This window comes from Stegastes partitus, unplaced genomic scaffold (assembly GCF_000690725.1).
Source record: "Stegastes partitus isolate 25-593 unplaced genomic scaffold, Stegastes_partitus-1.0.2 Scaffold2232, whole genome shotgun sequence".
In the NCBI taxonomy this organism is placed as follows: Eukaryota; Metazoa; Chordata; class Actinopteri; family Pomacentridae; genus Stegastes; species Stegastes partitus.
This window is the reverse complement of record NW_007579963.1, coordinates 1-8713: the sequence shown is the minus strand read 5'-3', so window position 1 is coordinate 8713 and position 8713 is coordinate 1. Positions and strand designations below refer to the sequence as shown.

At 41.9% G+C, this 8713-nt stretch overlaps 1 non-coding gene across 1 annotated transcript; it reads right to left on the bottom strand.

Annotated features, from left to right (window-relative positions):
* Positions 1-1100: 1100 nt before the first annotated feature.
* On the bottom strand, positions 1101-1172 carry trnae-cuc (transfer RNA glutamic acid (anticodon CUC)). The gene has a single exon. It is a non-coding gene; the product is annotated as a tRNA-Glu (tRNA).
* Between the last annotated feature and the right edge of the window lie 7541 nt (positions 1173-8713).

Sequence of the window (8713 nt, the reverse complement as noted above, 5' to 3'; positions counted from 1 at the left end):
ATCTCAACCTGAAGGCAAATCATTAACAGTATTAATCATCAGGAACCTGAGACTGTGTGGGCGTTCAAGACTCCAATCAGGGACTTTTTAAAAAAAAAAAATCTTTAAATGATTTATTCAGCAGGGTAATAATTTGCAGTCTCACACTCTAATCCTGCACTTAGTGAAGTAACATGACGGGGGTCCTTCAAGGTTTCTGTACCAGACCTGTGAAATGTAAAGAGAAGGTGTGTTTCATTGTTCGGCCACTCTTTAACTCTCTAAAGGAGTTTGTTGGCGTTTTCTGCTCCTGTCACATTTGTTACTCATTGTAGGCTCAAAAATGGGTTCTGTTCAGTTGTAATGCCAGAAATCCTAAAAAAAAAAAAAAAGAGAGAAGCCATGTCGATTTTTAATTATTTCACACAATTTAAATTTTAAAAAATGGATTAACATGTACAATATTTTTCCGAGTGCCTCTGTGCGTTGCCAACACTGTACAAAAAAAAACAGCGTCTCTACATATTATTGATATTTTAGTATCTGTCATGTCGCACATCAAATCTAGAAAGTCATTTCACCGTGCTGAATGTATCTTCCAACAACTTTCTCCTCTGTATACCGTTTTTGAGCCATGCTGCATTTATTTTTATCAGTCAAGTATGTTTTATTTTCTTCTCAGTCTCTCTAAAACTGTGGCAGCGAGGAGACGAGTACGGATCAGGATTAAACACTTCCTGCAGTTCAGCCGAGAAGTCTCTTCATTTTTGTCATGTGATTGTTGGCTTGTTGCTTCTCAGTTGTGCTTGTGACAAATTTTTAAACGAAATATTTGGAATTTTGATTAAATATCACAATTTCTTACATTTAATTATTTCTGCCAACAGAGCGACTTCCTGTCACAGATGATTAGACGACTGAAAAGTTGAAAATCTGATGATTCCCTCTGTTTTTACAGTTTCTTGCTCTGGTATATTTTTAAATGATAACGTTCCTTTTGACCTGCCATTGGGCTAAGAGAGAGATATGTTACTTTTTACTCCACCTGTTTGTGAATAAGATTAGATGGAGCTTTATTGATCTCTTTGGTTGGGTACCTCAGGGAAATTGTTGAAGCTTAGTTCCCTGACCGGGAATTGAACCCGGGCCGTGGCGGTGAGAGCGCCGAATCCTAACCACTAGACCACCAGGGAATAAATCTTATAAATTATCTGCTTAAGGTTAAGAGGAATCTTGTTTTTTGAAACGATCCATCAGTACCTTGTAATATTCTCGACTCCAGCTGATGGTGCACTCGAATTATGTAACTTAACACAATCTGGGAATTGTAATATTTACATTTCTTACAGTAGTAGTAGTTGTCGTATAGTAGTTGAGTAAAAGACAAAAAAAAGCAACGCCCAAGCTGAACATCATATCTGTGCATCGATAAAGCTTTTCCCCACATGTAGTTTCTCCCACTATGTCCCATCTCAGGTCCATTTTAATGAAAAATGTTCCTTTACATTTGAAGAAAAAGTCAAGATCACATAAAAACAAACAGTGCAGCCTCTGAAAAGGAGTACTTAGGCATACTTTAGCAATTCAGAGTTTCAATTGCACAACTTTTGGGGCCTTACAAGAACTACATTGAGATAATTTTCTAAGCAAAAGAATCTCTTTTCAGTTTTATGGTTGAAGCTCAAAAAACTCTGCATCTTTTGTTTTCCCCTTCGTGTTGTGAATGCCTGAGTTTCAAACTCAATGCGTGGAGTTTGTGACTCTTTCTTTTAGAACCTTGAAGTCTCAATCTCAGTCTGAAATAACGCTGATGACATAATCACAGCCATTTTGTCAGACTTTAAAAACCTCCAGAGCTCCAGAGCCACGTGAGATATTATACAACTGTGTTCGCAGGCTGAGTGGCTCCATTCATGTGGCAGTAAAGCGATCCGTAAAGTCACCAGAGGAATTTAAATCATGTTTCCCACTTGTGAGGCAACACTGAAGAGCTCAGGTCGTCTCTCTGGCGTCTCTGCGTCCTCCTCGCAGTGAGATTAATTTGTTTCCATTAGGACAGGAGTTATAGCTCCCCAGAGGTAGCACAGATACAGGAAGTCTTTTTATCTTCTCATCAACTGTTGGCTTTATTTAAAAAAAGGAAAACAGATCTGGCTTGTGGTTGCAGGGCTGAGATAAAGTGTTATCTTTCTGGTTTCTTTGGTGGTTTTAGTGACCATGACAACAATGATGCTGGACATAACCTGTGCATTTGACATGTTTCTTTACATGCATATTCATTCCATATCATCGTGTGGACACAGTGGATACTGTGTTGTCAACCAGCATCTAAGCTGTTGTAGTTTTTAGTGCTCGTCTGTGCTTCCTCTGAGATGTGCATATTGTGCTGCATATTGTCAGCGTGTTGTCACCCTCCCACAGTAACTGGCAACAGAAGGTAAATCATACATCCAATCTTTCTCACATTCAAACAGAAAAATTAGAGCAGCTCCTCAATCACTAATCAGGGATTAGTCAGTGGAATATGGTGGAAACTGGCACAGAATATAAAGTACAGCGAGGCAGGTGGGCTCGGTACAATGCAATTTACTGCAGGACTGCAAAAAGATATGCTGCAGGTGAAGAAGCAGGTGGATCTTGCACACCTACATGTGCAGGGAAATGATAGAACACAGAGGTGCATGGAGGCAGGTGAGGGATAAGACATGTTAATATGCACAGACCCAGTGGGCATGACTCATAATTCACACCTGACAAACTCATCAGTGGAACTTAATCATGCACACACATACTCTTGAGCCACAACTTAAGAGTTGCAATTTACAGCAAGACTGCAAAATATTTTGCAAGTGCAGAAGCAGGCGGCTCTTGCAAACCTCCACTGGAAGGAAGTGATAAAACACAGAGGTACGCTGAAGCAGGTGAGGGACAAGACAGTTGTAAGAAATGTTAAAACACACAGAACCAGTGGGAACAACACTATTATGCAAGACTGTGGGGTCAGTTGCACTGATCAGTTGGTCAGGTGTAAATTATGTGTCATGCCAGGTGTTTGTTGTGTGTTTAACACCTCTTACAACTGTCTTGTCCTTCACTTGCCTCTATGTACCGCTATCATTTCCTTTCAGTGCAAGTGGAGGTTTGCACGATCCACCTGCTTCTGCACCTGCAGCATCTTTTGCAGCCTTGTTGTAAATTGCATTGTACCAACTCCTAAATTGTATTGTCTAATTAAACTAGACTGTGGGGTCATAGAGCCACTGATCAGTTTGTCAGGTTTGAACTCCGTGTCGTGCCCGGTGTCTTTTTGTGCGATTTAACACTTCTTACAGCTGCCCTATCCCTTGCCTACCTTCATGTTTTATCATTTCCTTCTAGTGCAAGTGGAGGTTTGCAAGATCTACCTGCTTCTGCACCTGGAACTTATTTTTGCAGTCCTCAGATAACCTGCATTGTACAAACTTCTAAGTTGCAGCTCAAGTGCGTGTGTGTGTGACAAAGCAGGAGTTAGTTTCACTGATCAGTTTGTCAGTTGGGAATTATGAGTCCTGCCCACTGTTTGTTTTTGTTTTTTTGTGCATTTTAACATTTCTTCCATCTGTCTTGTCCTCACATGCACCTCTATGTACCCGTATGTTATATAACTTCCATCCAGGTTTGTAAGATCCCTTTGCTTCTGCACCTGCAACATATTTTGCAGCTCTGCATTAAAATGCATTGTAAGAACTCTTAAGTTGTGCCTTAAGAATGCGTGCCTGTGTGTGTCCATGTGTGTGTCTGTCTGTGTGTGTGTGCGTGTATCTGAACTTATTGAACCCATCTTCTGCGCGCGCTGGAAAATGTGCCAGGCTTGCAGCATCCCTCGGACGTCATGGCAACCTGTGGGGAGGCAGCGGGGAGGAGGGGCGGCGCTGACTGTGAGAGCTGAGTGCGTGCGTGCGTGCGTGCGTGTGTGCATGTGCGTGTGCTGTCTGATATTTGGTTGTAGTCTGTACTAGTGGCTGAGCAGGACGATCAGAGTGCAGCAGCGGCAGCAGCAGCAGCAGCAGCAGCAGCAGAAGGCGGCGGTGGCACCATCAGAGGCGGGAGGGAGGCTGGTAGGATGTTGCGTCTGAGCTGCCGATTTAGGCTGATCAGAGCCGGAGCTACGATGCAGTGACAGTCTACACGAAGACACACACAGACACACACACACACGCACACACAGAGGGAGAGGAGCAGCACACGAATGCGCACGGGAAATGATCCGCTCCTAGACTATGGCACCGTCGGGCTCGCGTAGTATCAAGCGGGGCTGTCAGAGAGTTTTGTACTGGATCCCGGTCCTGTTCATCGCCCTCATAGTGGCTTGGTCATACTACGCCTATGTTCTGCAGCTTTGCATAGGTAAGAATCCTCTGTCTGGGTACTACGAGCATGAGGTGTGCGCGTATCTGTGTGTGTGCGCGCGTGTGTGTGTGTGTGGAGCAGAGAGAGAGAAAGGAGGAAATGCCTCCTGACTGTTTTTGTGATGTGAGGAGGAAAAGCATTTCAGCAGTTTGGGGATTTTTTCTTCTATTTGGGATGCAGAGGACTGGCTTGTTGTTTATGCAGTGTGTGAATGGTCACATGACAAAAACACTCCATGCATTTGTCAGCATATTGTCACAGAGAAGTGTGTGGTTTATTTATTTTTTTGCATGAAAAACTGCAGACGGAAATAGAAGCACTGCTCAGCCTGCTTTTATCATGAAGTGCATTTTCATGCATTACCACAGGATGTAAGAATGGGGGATTAGACCACCTGATTCCACCACCACCACTCCATCAGCACTGTCTTAAAGTCTTACTCTAATACCTTCAGGCTCTTGTAGTCGCCGAGCTTCATTTCCTGAATTTGCATCCTCCACCAAAAAAAACACCAGCGGCTTCGTCTTTTGGCAAGAAGTCTGGCCGTTGAATCAGGCCCGAATCCTTGTTTCGCCGGTGGATGGTTGCAGACAGCGAGCCTCCTCGGTGAACGGTGAGCACAGAGTTGACCTGGATAGTGAGTAATGGTTTCTAGGATGTCTCAGAGGAGTCTCAGCAGCCTACTCTTGTGCTCCATTTGGCAGCTTGTCAGACCACTAGGAAAGAAAATCTCCTCTGTCAAAAAACGAGGGGGGGATGAAATGGAGACGCTTTAATGAGAGCAAACAGAGGAAAACACAGGAAGAGGAAGGGGTTTGATGTCCTGGTCGTCTCCAAATGAGGCCAAACATGCAATCCGGCCTCATCTACACCTTTATGTTTATCTTTACAGCCGAGATGCTGCAGAGGAGGCTGGGTTCACTGGGTTCATCAGAGAGAGGCCTGTCCCTGGATGAACCTTTTCTAGAATTACAGGTCGCCGCTTGTCTGCTGCCCTCCACGAGATATTAAACCATCTTTGATTACTGCAGGAAAACAGAAAAGCAGAAAGCACTCTCAGCACTCAGGGTTTGTTTTTTTCCTTTTAAACGGTGTTGTTTTTGCATCCTTTGGAACAAGAGTGAAATTGTGACGGTCACATGGGACGGAGAGATGAAAACAGCAGCAGGACGGCAGCTGCTCAGGGGCAGCATGTGCTCTGCAGACAGACACTGAGTCGGTTGTGTGAACGTACCGTCAGCTGATACCTCTCGCTCGTCAGCTCAGTTAATCCCATTGTCTGGCTTACATAATTCACCCCAAGCAATCTGCGCTTGACCCACTTTCTTTTTTACATCTGTCTTTGAACAGTTGGTCCTCTTTTCAAGATTTTAAATATGTGGAATCAGGTGATGTTCTTGGAGTCAGAAATACCTCGTTGGGGCGAGAAACGTCTGCAAAGAGGGAAAAGAGAAACATTGATGGAGTGACTTTAATGCTCACCGACACTTTAATATACATCCTTGCACATGCCCTTAATCATACACACACACACACAGGCTGACAGACTCTGGAGCTTTTATGCTGGCAAGGCAGCATGCACACGATTTTTGGCTGCATGCCTTGATTCAGCTCCTTGGCTCACCTTTTCTCATGTATGTGTGTGTGTTTGTGTGTGTGTGTGTGTGTGTGTGTCTGCAGCTTTGCAGGCTAATTGCTGAAGATGGATGATGCTCAGCTAATCTCTGCTCAGATATTAGGACAAATATAAAACCAGTGTCAACTCTTCCAAAAGGTCCCCATGTGGCCTGTTTTTATTGTGTAAGTGCAGCTTTTTAGGTAAAATAAGATAATGTGAAATGAAAATGTAATAATCCTGAAGGGAAGAATTTTGCCAGATGTTTGCTTAGAAAACAAAATGCAATACATAAAAAAATGCAGCGCCTAGCAGAAAAGGGATAACATAAAAAGTACACACATTACTGAAAATAAACTAAATAGGCTTAAATAGGACTAGAATAGAAAAGTAAGAAGAGATACTGGCAAAGATACTCAGGTAAAAGAATCATATCCCATGTGCTAACAAAGCATTGAACTTGAAATTGGAATATTGCACCTGAAAAATGAAATACTGCACATGTAAATAAAAAAAATACACCTGGAATTGAAATATTACACATTATAATAAAATATTACACATTAAATTTAAATATTGCATCTAAAGGATGAAACACAAGTTGACATATTGCACCTAAAAAATCAAATATTGCACATGAAATCAAACATTTATACATGAAAATGGAACATTGCACATTAAATTGAAATAATGCACCTGATAAAATGGAGTGACATTCCACTGATATGTACCTAAAAGTGAAATATTGCACATGTAATTAAAACACTGCACAAATATTACACATTATAATGAAAAACCGCACATGAAATTGAAATGTTACACATTCAATTGAAGTATTAGACATTCAATTGAAGTACTGCAACTTAAAAAAAATGAAATAATGCACAATACATTGACATGTTGTACATGAAAGTGAAATATTGCACATGTAATTAAGCCACTGCACAAATATTACACATTATGGAAATGTTACATACGATAATGAAACATTAAACATTCATTTGAAGTATTGCACCTGAAAAATGTCATATTGCACATTACATTGACACCAAAATAAAGTATTGCATGCGTTATCAGAAGAGTGCACGTAATAGTGAAACTGTTATTGCACAAACTATCGGGAAAAGTAATTTCGCAAATGATGCTGATATTGTTGTGTGTGTTGGTGCTCATTAAGTGTGAGGGCGCTGATGTCGGCCTGCAGCTTCCCCCGTGTGGGAAATCACATACAAACAAAGCTGTTTCCTGTATCTGTGTTTTCCTGTATCTGTATTTTCTTGTATCTGTACTTTCCTGTATCTGTACTGCTGCAACAGGTGAGCTTCCCCACTGGTGGTGAGGATAAAGTGCAGTCTAATCTAATTTAAACCATGCAGGATGTTCGTGTCAATGCACAGGAACGTTTCTTTACATGAGAGGTGCAATGAATCAAACTATTCAACAGGGAGCGTGTTGCGTATGGATTCTGTGGCCGCTGTGGTGCTGGACACCGGGATGAACTACTTACAGAGTCAGCGTTTCTCAGTTTTGCTAATTTGGACTCGCTGACTGTCAGTCAAACACACTCGGCGGGGGTTCGTCCCCGGGTGAAGGATTTAAGAAGAAAAATAACACTTTCATTCTCTTCTTGTTAACCTACATATTCGTGTCCCGCAGCGTCTGACTGTGTCTTTTAATTTTTCATTTTTTTTTTTCCCAGAGTCCATTGAAGACACAGGAGAGAAGGGTAAGTGTTTTAGAATGCTGTTTAACATCAAGAGGAATCATAAGTGTGTTCAGCTGCTCGGCTGCGTCTGTCGGAGGAGGTTCAGCAGCTTTCAGTCTGTGCAGAGGCAGCCCCCATCAAAACACTGTGATCTGCTTGTATCAGCTGGAAGTGTGTCAGAAGATTTTGTCTTTAACTCAGCTCTGTGTGCAGAAGCAGACTTTTACTCACGGAGCGTAGAGATGAGTCGAAACAGAACAAAATGTGACAGCTATCTTTCATTTTGAACCTTTTCTTTACAGATGCTGATTAGTCCAGATTGAAACATGAACACAACTGATTTTGTAGTGACGTTCATACTCCCCAGAGGATGGATCTTATTGGCTTTAGTGGCTTTTACTCTGCAGTCTCCAGCAGGTCAAACGCCACATCCAGTTCTTTGATTTATCACCAAATAATTGCAAACCTTACTGTCTTTCTCATCAGTCTCAGCTGTGTTTAGTCCTAATTAGCACATTTCAACATGCTAACACTGGCGGTGGACTGATGTTGGTCTGTCAGTGCTGACTGTGAGAGAACAGAAAATACACAACAATTTAATAATAACAACAAATCAGACACAAAATTGCTGAACTTAAATCTGCATTGTCTTTGTTTCCTGAGTTAGATCTACACTCTAAAAATGTGTCAACTATAAATAATTCAATTCAATTCAATTCAATTTTATTTGTATAGCGCATATTTGCTTATTTAAAATAATATGAATGTTTTTGTCATTTTCAACATTTTGCGGGTAAATTTAGACACATTCATAGTCATCTCATAGCGCTTCACAAAGGCAGAGACAAGAACACCCAACAATCCAAAACATTTGGATTCTCTTTAAGCTTCAGCAGTCTGCAAGCAGTCCGCAACAGTGGGAAGGAACCGAAAACCCCCGCAGGGGAAAAAAAACCTCAGACAGAACCAGGCTCAGGGAGGGACGGCCATCTGCCTCGACCGGTTGGGTGGATGTAGGATGAATT